A 15,186-nucleotide genomic window follows, 5' to 3' on the forward strand; every position below is an offset into this window, starting at 1 on the left:
GTGGCCGCACCGTCACTTAAGCGATGATATTCGATTAGCTCTAAGGACTTGACGAACATGGTATTGGTCACTACTTAGTGATTTATCAATATAAATATCTTACTCCTACATGAGGTAGGTCACGGCTCGCATAGCCTCAGAGGTAGCTTCTTAGATTGTTAAACTGGATGACCAGGGTTTGAATCCACTAAGGGTTACTAACTACCTTGAGATCACATGTACACCTTGCTAACAATTACCATATAACACGAAACCCTAAGTCCATTGTTTCCTGCTGACCACCTCCAAGCACCTAACAGTATGCATGTATCAAATTGTCCAACGTGATATTATTAACTTATAGATTATTTACATTCCGCATTGTTGTATATGTTAGAAGGATGGGCATTTATGTACTCATATCTATCTTTGTAAATTGAAAAATAATTGTCAATCAACCGTAGTAGTTTGTCACCAAATAATGTTTATATATGACCATACAAACCCCCCTCCCCATTTTAGCATTCATTTACAAAAAGTTGGTTCACACTCTTGCATAGTTCATTTGAAGTGTAGAATCCCATGAGTTTGTGAGATTTTGATACAGCTAAGTAAATTCGTGAAAGTTAATCAGCCCTGTCCATTCAAAAGCTTCTACTGACGTATACAACAGCCAGTTTATAATGGATCGTTTTTGTCTATCTGGTGGTGAGATTATCTTTTGTTTCAGGCTAGTCACATATTAGTGTTAATAACAATTCGTTTGTTACTTTAGTACAAAAAATGAATATTTGTTTAATTATTCGAAGTGATCCTTTAAAAAATACGTTTTTACTTTACTTTATAGCTCTGAAAAATTGTCTTTAAATATTGGAAACATCCTCACGTTACTAGCATTTAATCATAGATACTTTCGACGAATCGCTCGCAGATGCTGGAGCAACCAAATGAGAAGTCCTAAAGCTAGACATAGGGTTCTTGGTAAAATTGACAAATCTGTAAAGTAGCTTGGCAATTCTTGTATTTTCAACCATCATCTGTATTGTCATTCAATGCCAGCTCCCATAGGAGCTGGTTAGAAGTAAGTTTAGGATGAAAAACTAAAGCGTAGAACCAATCCATGAAGCTATTAACCGCTTATTTGAGCAGTGATGAACTGCACCTAGTTTCTGGTTTGAGGTTGTGCAATATTTGTACTGGATGGTTAGGAAGTTGCGTTCATTCTCTACCCTTAGTTCTTGACTGAATTTTCCTTCCTAATTTTTCGTTCCATCATCTTATCCACTCCTCTTCTACTGTACTTCTTATATTCGATTGAATTCGATATTACTTACTTCTTTGCTTTTCGTTCTGTTCGGTTCCCTTTTTGTTGTACAGATGTCCGAGCTGGCAACTGATACTGATAAATATTTGTATCATAATTTATGTTGAGGATGACTGACTATTTTTTGGTCATTTATCTACTAGTTCTAACCTAACTAGATAAACAGAATGCTTCAAACGAAACATTCGAGAATATTTCACTGAATATCATTTATACTGGTTATAAAACGTGAATACAATAAACCCATAAACATGTTTACAAGATCAGTTAAATCTTCGCGACAAAAAGTGCTTTCATGACGTTCTCAACTTATTATTAATAATTTGAACATTTCTGTGTTTAGTGGTGGCTAGATTCAGGACGTATATCATGATGTTCCACCTTATATATCTTGAATTATAGAGTTTACAAAGTCCAAATTAAAGCATTAGATCCTTTATAAATTGACTAGAACAGAGGTTGTGAACCGTTGAACACTGCTAATCAGTGGTTTGAAATTGTGCTCCCCATTAAATCTACGATCGATCGTGTCTAGAATCGTGCACGCACATTATTTAAGTCTCAAGGTTAGATGGGTTAGCTGTTCGTTACTCCCTATTTTTCAATAGTTCTATACCTTAGGTCACCTCATAGCAAATATTATCTGATATGACGGGATAAAAAGGCAACATTAGATTTGTTTACTCAGTATGGATTTTGTTGAACATCACTTCAGTTTTAATTCAATATGATAATTACTTAGTGTAGTATTTGTGTTTGTTTTTCAGTGGGATATTTTATTCGGTAATAACATTAATTTGAGTGAGATGATTTATTCAAGATACGATATTCTTGTATTTAATTAACTTGAACTACGCTTAACATGACACGCAGCATATGATTTGTTATAGTTCTGGGTACTTTTTATATATGTGATTCAATCCTAATTAATAATCAAAATCGGTATACAAATCAATATATAAATGAGTGTATTTTGGACTAGGGTCGACGTCGTCGTGTTTTGGGGTTAATAAATCTTTACTTGTACCAATCTTCGCGTTCTTACTTAAGTATCGTGAAAATTGCAGTGGTTCCTCGTTTACAAGTAATGAGCAATTCTGACATAACAATTAGCGACGACCAGATATAACAATTGCCGATGCAGTCATAACAGTCGACCATCAGTCATTACATTACCAAACTATAATATATATATAACATTTTAATGAAGACAGAAATCATATCTATAAATTATTGATCGTCTAATCAAAGTAAAACATTAATTTTGTTCTAAATATATACATTATTCAAATATTGTAGAAGAAATCCATGTTGTATCACTACTTGATAGTTTATTTCTGTGCATATTATAGTTTCACATAGGCTCACTCAGTTCCTTTTCCTCTGGAGTTTAGAGGAAACACTGGCAATTGAATAAAACACTCATTCTACTTGAGTAAGATGCAGTACGTGTTCCGTGACTAGGATACCCCAAAAATTACGATTAAAACATATCGGTCATAATAATACTGGAGGGATATATCAACTGAAAACAACACTCGAACATAATTACCCAATAATCTAATAGTAATTGTAAACTATTCATATAATATGTAGAATTAAATTTTCCATACTATATCACGAGGTTTACACGAATTTTCAATAGTACACAATTATCCGATTACAGAAATATATGACTTTTAAAAAGTTACTGTCTACTGGTAGACTATCACTTGGACTTGGTGCTTGAGTCTGATTGTTACATTGACCTGTTCAGGATATTCAATGGTTTACAGTTCTATACATGTAAATGAAAGCCAATCAATTTCTAGTTTCTCATTCTGATACAAATAACTTTTTCATGGGTATAGGTCATTCTTTACTTTATCTTAGTTTCCCCGTATATAGTTGTCAGTTGTGTTACTCTGCTTTAATGACTCCACAGTAATATTCACCCAAGACCATACATAGAACGAAACTCAAGATCTTCGAACTATATACTAAGAACAATACTACAAATCAATAGTCTAGAATGCAGTTTTCATGACTCAATTTGTGACATAGCAGGGCTTATATTGAATAATGTAACTAACTAGCTGAGTATCTAATGATCCAGTGCTTATAACATGAATAGACGATCTTAGGTTTCATTCAATATGGGATCATAGATGTACATTACTGAATAGTCCCATAACTTAAACAAAACATAATTTCACTGTTTCATATTTTCCACCGATACTTCATTTGTTTGACATAAAATGATCGTTAAATTAAAATTAATTTCTTAAAAATGGTAAAACCAATTCTTCAATGACTTTTTGCTTTGATACTTTTTAACTTCAGTAGAAATGATGTTGAATGTTTATTTTCATTAATATTTAAGCTAATGTTCTAGTTAAATGGGAATATTTGAAAATAATCTAATCATCAGGTAATATAAAAGTTTGAATAGAATGTAAGTTATAGTAAAAATTGAGTAACTACTCAGTATGTATATAGTCGTGTACTTATGTAGAATGATAAAGTTAACTGGAAACAATTAATATTGTATTAAATCATTATAAGTGTAATGATAGACTAGTAATTGGAAATAGAAATGAAATGAGTTAAGTTTGACATTCATACTGGTCTGTAATATACACTATTAAAAAGATATTTTACACTAACTATTATGATTAATATTTAGTCGTGAAATTACCTTGTGAGTTGTCAACGCTTCTAAATCGTATGATTGTGAAACATACGTAAAACGTTTTTTGTTGTGTGTGTGTGTGTGCATTTGAACACAGACCGAGAAAATTTTTGATATTTACGTAGCTTTGAAATAGTTGTTAAAACATTCATCATTCATCTATTAAATCAAAGGTTTGAATTGTGTTCCGCCATTTAAAATTTCCTAAATAGTTATCGGTATCATTAGTTGTCATACAAACAATACGGGAGAAGGTTGATTATATAAAGCTGTATATGGTAGTTGAATCAAACGTAGTATATAGTTTTGAAGCACTTTATTAAGTGTTCTAGATAGACGGAAAAGTTATTCATATTTTATAGAAGATAATGTTGCCAAGATTTAACCCGATAGTTTTAAATCAATTAAACATGAAATATAAGTTCTCTGTGATATAAAAATAATTATCAGAATGAGGATTTGTGCAGACTGTCGTAATTTAATTGTTTAATTCATGAGTCAATTGATTCCGGACTACCATAGAAAACTTGAAAGCACTGTATGGCCATTTTGTCCTAGTATGGAACTCCTCGATAGTGTGTATCCACCATCCCGCACGTGAGAAACGAACCCAGAACTTTCGGTCTTGCACGCGAACGCTTGGCCTCTAGACCACTGGATTGACATCCAACGGCGTTAATACCCAACTTCAACCAATCCACGGTGTTGCACGATCGTTCACCATTGTATTCAGTTAGTAACTGCCTCACAACAATGCCGTGGTTTGGTTGAAGTTAAACATTTTCACCGTTAAATGCCGGTTCATTGGTCTGGAAGTTAAGCGTTCGCGAACGAGACCGAAGGTCCTGGGTTCGAATCTCACGTGAGGGATAGTAGATGCGTACTATTGAGGACACCAATACTAAAGCAAAACGAAGATTATCAGAACTATGTGATATATTAGCGCAATACATTTCGAACAATCTGACCACACATACTTGTTAAGAGCATTTATATATAAAAATAAAAGGTCAACTAGACTGGAAATGGGGCAAGAGGAGATAAGGATAATAATAAGAGTAATAATAATGATGTGAACACTATTCGAAACCTAATCACTCTGGATAATATGTCACTATTACCAGGGTAGGTTTAAGGTAAGAACAAACTGTTTTGAATACACAAAGGCTTCAATAAACCTTAGTATATACATTTTTACACTTTCATACAACACCACAAAAGCCGAGTTTAGATCAATCTTATGGCCTGTCACAATTATATGTTCAACAAAACAGGATGATGGATGTTTATCCTCTGCCCTTATTGTGTCACTCGATTCTATTTGTTTCTGCAGCCATTTTGGCACATGTTCACACACCTTAATGTTGAGATCACGATTGTTCCTCCCTAGTATGTGTGACCACACACACACATTTAAATTGGTAAACACAGTGGGATGTGACAAGCATATGTGTGATCGGATTGTTCGAAATGTATATATATCACATGTAAATATATCACATAATTCTGATAATCTTCGTCTTCTTATTACATTATCGAAATTTATCAAAGAGACTAATTGCTTTAAAACAAAACGGCCGTCCAGTGCTTCCAGGTTTTTCATGATAATCCAACTTCAATTAACTCATGAATTCAACTATTAAATATAAAAATTAGTAAAGTTCCAATATTTCATGATATTCTAAAAGCCGTTTCCTTAGAAGTTAAACCGCAAATTGTGTATTTCAATTGTAAAATTTTGATCAATACAATTATTATCTGCTAGACAAGATAATTTCTTTTTCATAACTCACTCTAATCTTATGTATTTGATTTAATATAAAATAATGAATTACGTTTACTAGATAGAAATTGGAATGGAATAGCAAATGAAACTTACTTTTAATTTTTAATGAACGTCTCCGTTTACCACTTAAGTTTATTTAAGTCAATAGTAATAGATATTTTTAAAAAAAAAGCAAATGCTAACTTATAATTTGTCAAATATAATTGTGGTGGTTAAGTGCATGGTGCGAGACTGATAAGTCCTGGGTTCGAATCCCGCGAGGTGCGAGGTCGTGGATGAGCACTGCTGAGAAGTCCCATACCAGGACGAAACGGCCGTCCAGTGCTTCCAGGTTTTCTATGGTGGTCTAGCTTTAATTAACACATGATCTCAACTATTATAATAGTTAACTACCGCATATTTCTTTGTTCTTCCCTTTTATTTTATTTTTTTTACCGATTTATTAAACTTTTGATGTTATTCGTATGTATCAAATATGATAATTTGAATATGTCAAATTTATTGAAACTGAAAGAAGGTATAAAAAACAAAAAAAGAGAACAACTATCACCTATTCAATATTGATTGATCAGCTGAACAATATTTTACTTACTAATGAATGTGTAAAATAAATAATTGTGAAATTAGAATAAAACTAATACTCTGATATTCATCAGTTCACTTGTGTGTGTGTGTGCTTTTTTTAATGAAGGAAATTTGCATATTCATTTGTATATGTAATAAGTTAGTTAAATCAATGTGAATAATGTGATTAGATGATGAATAGTTAAAAAAAACATAACACTAATTTAGGAGAGAAAGTCGTTTTCTGTAGAAAATTTATGCTCTAAGAAACAAAATATTGAACGCCTATTTTTATTCTTTAACTGTAATGAACTTGGCATCAAATTCGTGAAATAACTATCTACTATTGGTGTTTTTTATTATTATTTAAAGTGATTAGCAAAAGCGCCTAACGGACATGTGTCATATCTATTAGCTTATGTTAATAAACATTGCTATAGTGATTGCTACTGATCTTAACAGATATAAGTAGTGTGCACCACCAAATGAATGTGGAATGCCTGGCGGTAGAAGGCTAAGAAGATCGAAAAGAACAAGAACACATAGTGATTGATATGGAACTGAAGGAACAATGAAGGCTAAAACAATTGATGGATATTTTGCAAATATAGTATTTAGTGTATGATTCTTAGATTTTAATAAGAGATTGGTTGTCCCCACCTGCGTTCTCGTTCACTACAGTGATCATAAATGTCATCAATACTACTAAAAAGTAAATACAAAGGACCGAAGAGAAAATCAAGTAGACAGAAAGATATTGTCAAATACAAGATTTCTTAAATGAAAATAATAATGGTAATCGATTATACCCACTGTAGTAATAACAATACCAACTCCTTTATTTGCAAACAAAGTTCAAATTAGAAAGGATTCGATATCACGGAATGATATTTGATCAGTCTTTGTTGGTATATATATATACGTCCTGTGAGGGTTGCTTCGATTCAAGCTTTGTATAACAAGTTATTTACAATGAAGATGTTTCAGTGAAGGAAAATTTTCTTTTCGACGATATCATTTTTGAAGATCTATAATCGCATTTTCAGGTCATTTTTTTCATGTAGTAGTTTCTAGTAAAATAGAGGAGTTTTATAAAATCATCAAAGATAGTGAAACATATCCAAGTAACGGATGTTAAAATTAACCAAAATGAAGTAGTATTGCATAACACAATCATGATCATCAAAAGTTTTCAAGTATTGAATAAAATGGGTGTTGCGTCATTTAGCAAAGTAATCACAAATTATTGTCAGAATGGGTTTAGTGGGAATTTTTAGAAACTTCACAAGTTGAAATCATGAGTCAATTGAAGCTAGACCACCATGGAAAACCTGGAAGCACTGGACGGCCGTTTCGTCCTGGTATGGGACTTCTCAGCAGTGCTCATCCACGACCTCGCACCTCGCGGGATTCGAACCCAGGACCTACTGGTTTTGCGCGCGAACACTTAACCATTAGACAGTTGGATGCCATTTCAGTAATCTAGTGCTTAAGTGCTCGCGCACGAAACCAGTAGGTCCTGGGTTCGAATCCCGTGAGGTGCGAGGTTGTGGATGCGCACTGCTGAGGAGTCCCACAATAGGACGAATTAGCCGTCCAGTGCTTCCAGGTTTTCCATGGTGGTCTAGCTTCAATTGACTCATGATTTTAACTTGTGTAATCAAAAATTACCATGAAAAAAGTTGTGTAATAGTTTTGGAAGTAACGAAAAGTTATAATTTATAGGATAAAAGCTAAAAATAACGGTTTATTTTGTAAAGAAAGAGAAGGTGAAGTGTAATATAATAATTAGCATTTACGATTTGTAAAATTCGGAGGGGTGCTCAGACTATAGAAGAATAAACAATTGAACATGACCCTTTTATACTTAGAGGTCAAGCTTGAAGTGGTTAATTGCCGTAGTTTCATTTGTGCTCGAATTGCTTATCTAAAATTTTGTAGAGTCAGTTCTTTTTACGTTGTAGATGATTTTGAAAGACAATTCACGTTATGGGACGTGACCAGAGTTGACCATTTGTTCAATGATTGAGTTATTGATAGATTCCCATCGTTCGTTAGATAATCACACAGAATACTTCCATGAAACTGGTCAATATCACCTTCGTTTCTAGCATTAATAAGCGTGTTGTACTAGATGAAGTTCATTGAATTCCTTCCCTTCTTTATCCTAATTAATACTCTGATGATCTCGGAGCCATGAGTTTCACATTCTATAAGTTGTTTTCATGATATCTTGCAGAGCATCGATGTAACTTCCTACTTATGTGGTCCATTTTATTTTTCATAATTAAAATACACCATCTTTCTTAAATGAGTCCTTCTAGTCAGCCCTTTTAAGTCTTGAATGGTTACATAAGTAAAGTAAATCCATAATGTAAACTAAACAATCTCCATAAACGTCCTCCACTAGTGAATAACTAAAAATATCTAGTTTCTGCTCAAAACATAGATAAACTGGATTCTTTTCTAACATATTGAACAAGTATTGTTAGCAGTTTCTATTTATTCGATCTACAAACATACTTCCCTTTACATTTAGTTATAATTATTACATATTCGGAAAATTATCACAGAATTCATGCTGATTTACCAGTATGAACAGGATGATACAAATAGCAATGATGCATATATAGGATAGATATATGATTTTAAATTATTTGATATGTTATAGATTAGAAATTACTTAGGAAGTACAATTTTCGCAACGATCACGTAAATGCATAATCATTTTCGCATGTTCAGTTTACCATACGGGTCAGTTAATGTCATTCATATGGAAATACTCAAGTCATTTGATTGCTGAATCAGCCCTACAAAAATCTTAGATTTCAGTAGTTCCTTTTAAAACAATAATTTCCCCCTTGTAAAGTTATTCATAACATTTACCTACATTTGAATTCGTAATGAATGACAATATTATCAAACAGATATAGACTTCTACACATATATGTGAAATTCTATATGACTGAAGTGCTTATTCAGCTGAGTAAAATATTGTATATAGTTGTTCTTATTTATCTCAACAATGATGAAAAACCGTCCATTCAAGATTATTAAAATTAGTCAAGTTGGAACTAAGAAAATGATTATTTTGGATGAGGATTGTGCAAAACTGAAGTGAAGCTGAGAAATTTACTGAGGCTATCCTCAATGTCTTTCATATTCACTAAGTGTCTTATAGTCATCCCACCCAGTCAGCTTTTTTCGTTCACTCTGTGAATGAGCGTTGTGCATCGAAATGTGATCTCTATTAAACATTTTATTTCAAGCCCTAACCTCTACTATATTTATATTTTTCACTCGTCAGGTCGGGTTATTCTACAATGAACAGTTTTGTAGCAGACAGGCTATTGCAATAAAATGATTTGAGCCCAATTTATGTATCCAATAAAAAGAAGTTATCAATCTTGTTTTACCCTGTTGACCTTATTTTCGTGAACTTATTACGTAAGACTTCCTCCCATAAACTCTAATTGAAATTTCTTATACCTTAATTCTCATTTCTGAACTTTACTCAACTAGTATGAATTACGTAACAATCTATCATCAAAGAATAACATTTCCATGTTTTTCTAGAATATTCATATATCTAACCGATAAATATGAACTTTTGCTCTATATTAATTCTTTTGAATTATTATCTCTTAATACTATTCTATTCTCAATGGTTCAGATCATGAGTCAGTTGAAGCTAGACCACCATGGAAAACCTGGGATCACTGGACGGCCGTTTCGTCCTATTGTGGGACTCCTCAACAGTTCGCATCCACGACCTCGCCCCCTGTGAGATTTGAACACAGGACCTTCTGGTTTCGCGCGCGAGCACTTAACCACTAGACCACTGAGCCGGCACCCAACAGTGTTTATGTCTAACTTCAACTAATCCACGAAATCGAGCGACACATTCACCATTATCTTCAGTGCGTTACTATCTCACAATAGACCTGGTTGAACTCCACTGGTCACTACTTCTCACTAGAACTCCAGGGTATACCTCGTGAAGCCAGTCATGGTGGTCTAGCTTCAACTGACTCATGATCTTAACCATTGAGATTATTATAATCTCCACAAAACCCATCTGATACTATTCTATTCTATTAAATTTATTCTAGACATTTCCAATATGAAGCATGTGCACATATTATGTCTAATTGATAATAATAATTTAAGTATCAGTACCAAGGTTGGACTTGATAGTTTCAAATAAACTGAGCATTAGGTAGAGATTTAATAATAAATATATATTTGTTATATCCCAGTGGGTAGAGAAATTGTATTCCTGACGTTTCGTGACCTAATGTAAGCCATTTCTTCACTACTAGTAAACAACTGAAAATCATAGGACACTAAGTAGCGTTTTTGGCAAAGATTTAAATTTCTCATAAATATGAACCTATTACTTTATAAACGATGAATGTTAGACGAAATTTAAACAGAATTATCACATTTAGACGTTTATTGACTATTGTCTTCCTTGTAGGTGTTATATTTTTTGAGGAGACTGGGAAGAAATGATTGCTTATTTAAATATGAAAAAGAAATTAAGTGTAAATAAGTCAGGAAGTACACAGAATACACTTGGGTTTAATCATTCAATTCGCTAATAAATATTCAATGCTAGTTTAAGTCCATAGTAATCGGATAGTTAAAACTATCAAGTGTTAAGAATAATGTTTTAAATATCTACGTTTCATATAAGCCTATAAATATCCTCCCTTTTTTTGAACGTGGATTAATTTTTGAAGTAAAGCTACTTTCATACTTCTCAGAATTTGATTTCTTTCCACGTTTCAGGCATAGAAAATTTCTGGAAACAAAGGATTGGTAATGGAGACACCCATCTAAATTTTTAAGTACAAAGTTTATTGACCTCCGTTTATGGTAACTGCTGAAAACTTTGAATTATATAGTTTTAATAAGTTTCACTTTTTATCTCCAAGAAAACTTTTAATCTGAATTGATATCAGCTAGAGAGAAATTTACTTCTGAACCTATTATGTACTCGATAATTGAGTCAGTCTCATCGTCCTTCTTCTTCTTCTTGTCTTCTGCTTATGCTTCTACTTTCTTCAAATATTCTCCATCCCACCGAACTTTCGACTGGTAATTTGCACCTTACACTTTTTAGTAGAATATACTGTCGAAAATATAACTATTCTCTCATGAAAATCTACTTCATAATAAAGTGCTCTCCTTTTGCAAACAATAAGAAATATGGAGTTGGATATTAACACTTTGGATGTCGGTTCATTAGTCTAGAGGTTAAGCGTTCGATCGCGAGACGAGATCGTGAGTGCGCACTGCTGAGGAATCTCGTACTAGGAAGAAACGGCTTCCAGGTTTTCCATGGTGGTCTAACTTCAATTGATCCATGAGTTCAACTATGAAATTACTAAAATCTTCACAAAACGCCCCTTCTAATTATAAGAAATATGTTACATTTGTATAATTTTTCATACTATAATGAAGATTTGTTGCTTTCCATGAGATTTTTTACATCTACGTATTAGTCATTATTACAAAATAACCTTCAATATTTACAAATAATCATTTTGAAGTCCTTTGTATTTGTTTGTTATAGAAAACGAACAATTGAAAGGGTTAATTAAAGTACATTATAACAATTTTAATTATTTATGTTAATGAATCTAATTCTCGGATTTAAATGAAAATGATTTATTCTATCTTGATTAAAAACTAATTAATGTATATTATGATTAGTCTTGGTAATAGTAATAATAATAATAATAATAATAATAATAGTATTTTGTGAATTCAGAGCTAAAAAGTAAATGATGGTAAAATAAGATCAGTAGAAGTTTTTGTGGATATTATAGTGATTTCAATAGTTGAGATCATGAGTTAATTGAAACTCAATTTCGTGGATTAGTTGAAGTTATACATTAATACCGTTGGATACCGGCTCAGTGATCTAGAGTTTAAGCGTTCGCTAGCGAAACCGATAGATCCTGGGTTCGAATCTTACGAAACGGGATCGTGTATTTGCACTGCTGAGGAGTCCCACAATAAGACAAGACGGTCGTCCAGTGCTTCCAGACTTTCCATAGTGGTCTAGCTTCAATTGACCCATGATTTCAACTATTGAAATAAAATAATACTTGAATTACTCACGAATAGTTCTATTTGTTTTCTTTGTTATCAAATAAGTTAGGGGTTAGTAATGAAATCCAACAAATGCGTTTAGGCCTGATCAATTTTCGACAGATTATTTATGAACCTTAACATTAATAACGAGAAAATATAATCAATGATAAATTAGATCCGTTCGTTTTATTTTTACAAAAAAATATTGATGTTAAACAATAGAATCAGGAAGGGTTTTGTGGATATTGTAGTAAATTTAATGGTCGAGATCAATGTATAGTTCATATATTTCATCAAGATATTCAGGTTGTCCCCACCCGTGGGTTCTTGGTCATTAGACGACTACTGAAAGCAGTCATCGAGTTGACCTTCAAAGTGAAAAAGTAAAGGATATTTTAATGAAATTCAGGTAAAACGATATGTGAGGATTAAAAATAAGTTGTAAAATGAGACATATCTATCAAAAGCTTTGCAATAGGATTAAGGCTTAGGCGAAAATCAACATACCTGATCTATGATCCCTCAGGTGAATGTTTATATTTACTCCAGATATTATGAGTAAACTAAAAGCCGAATCAATCCTCCCACCACCATTTACCTAGCTTGTTTAGTCACTTGGTCAACTGGTATTGAATTAATCAAACAATATTATAATCTTTGAAAAAATGCCTAAGAATAAGAGTTATAAGTTTCGTTCATGTGAACATTTTACGTCTACAAAAGAAAATGTATTTCCCTATTCCTACTACTCGATGAGGTAAAGAGCACCAGGTTTAGTTAATTGTTGTCATTTAATACCAATTTTTCAAGTCTATTCACTTACTAAATGTATCAGAAGTGAAACAACGATCATTGAGAACAGTAGATAAACATTTAAATACATAACAAACTATTGGAATTTAAGAATGTGGATCTTTATAATATAACTTGATGTTTTCAAAATTAAATAACTTGCTGTCAAAACGTGAATGTCCTGGTTTACATACCCCTTGGATGGACCGTTAACGTACATGAGTTCTAAAGTATTATAAAACAACTGTCCATTAGTCCGTAATTTCTACTGATACCCTAACTAGAGTCAGTTTTCTTAAAGGGCATCCTCATAATCAAGAATTGTATAGTTTATATCATCATAGATAAGCCTCAGTTAGAAAGGCTTTAAGAACCAGGCAACAGTGGATAGCTATTTCGTCTTAATTTATGACTCAACAGAATTGCCCATACACGATCCAAAACTTTTAACTTTTGGACTAAAAGTTCGAAACCGCCTCCATTTATTGTGGTCTAGGATCAGAGTAATATTACTAACCCATATACGAAATATGTGATTTACAGATGAGTGCATAGATCTACATCATATTCCTGAGTCTCTTCTATACACTGATGTATTTCTTTAATATAATTCTAAGCATCACAAAAATAGGACAAGTACAATTATCTCTCTAAAAACGATAGAATAAATTACTGTTTTCTAACTCTATTACGCTTTTATAGTCTATTTGTAATGTATGAAACCACATCATAATGTTATTGTCCTTATTGTTCATTTTATCGACCATTTAGGCTATTTTCTTTAAAGAGCTTCAGAACGATTTCCAATATGTGGTAGTACTACCGCAGAAATGTTGAGTTCCAAGGAGAATTAAATAGTTGTTCTGTATAAGTTCAGGATTTTGAAACAATACTCACTTGTAATCCCAGTATGAGACCTAATCAAGGACCTTTAGGCAATATAATCACTGTCCTTTTTTCCATATTAAATCATATATTTCAGTTATACATTTACGAGATTTGATCTTATAGGGGGCACTAATTCCTGATAACTGTCAAGTAGCACGAAACATAAGTCCACGGTTTTTGGATGAACTCCCTTTAATCACATAACAAATAAAATAATCACATTGTGTATATACTTGAAATCGTACTTTTTTTATTTTCCGCATTAACTATAATTAAACAAAAAGAGATCAAATCGATCGAACTTAATTGATTAACTTACCCTTTAAAATATAAAAAAAAATATGATAGTATTATTTTGGGGGAAACCCTGCTGTGTTACTGTTTAATTTAAATGTTTAACATGCCGATCAATCAAACAGTTTGGAGTAATGTAGCATGACCCATGACTAATATAAGATAAACTGAGAATGAATTCAATCGGATGTGATTTTTAATGATATTTTACTAGGGGGGTTTTTTGTAGTTAAAATTTTTAATATCTCATGTGCAAATGTATTACTTTAGTGTTCAGATCATTACATTCAAATTAGTGATTGCTATTGACTGACCAATTTGACTCAACATTACATATTACACTGATTAATCGTTTGGTCACAAGCAGTATTGTGTTGATTGTTGGTCAAATTATGCTGATCAAGTTGTAGTGTAGACGCTAGATAAGGTTATTCACCAATTCACGAACTATGTTTTAACATCAGACTTTTAGAGACGATCGTCAAGAAGTCCTGGATATAGATTTCAGATTATTTGTTATTAGCCAGTAAAATATATCTGCGAGCCTCAGGTAACGGACATTCCTCTCAAGATTGAACCTTTGTCATCCTGTATCAAAGAAACGTTATCATCAAGCTATTCTATCTGTGACTGACCTGACTACTGAGATATTCACATCAATTGATTCGTCCTGCTGACGAATAAAATCATAGATTATAATTGATTAATTCGTTGGGTATAGATCAATGTACTTGGCTACATGCTACACTGTATTTGGGTGGGCTAATGATATTACTCGGTTGT

The sequence above is a fragment of the Schistosoma haematobium genome, chromosome ZW, assembly GCF_000699445.3.
Source record: "Schistosoma haematobium chromosome ZW, whole genome shotgun sequence".
Lineage (NCBI taxonomy): Eukaryota > Metazoa > Platyhelminthes > Trematoda > Strigeidida > Schistosomatidae > Schistosoma > Schistosoma haematobium.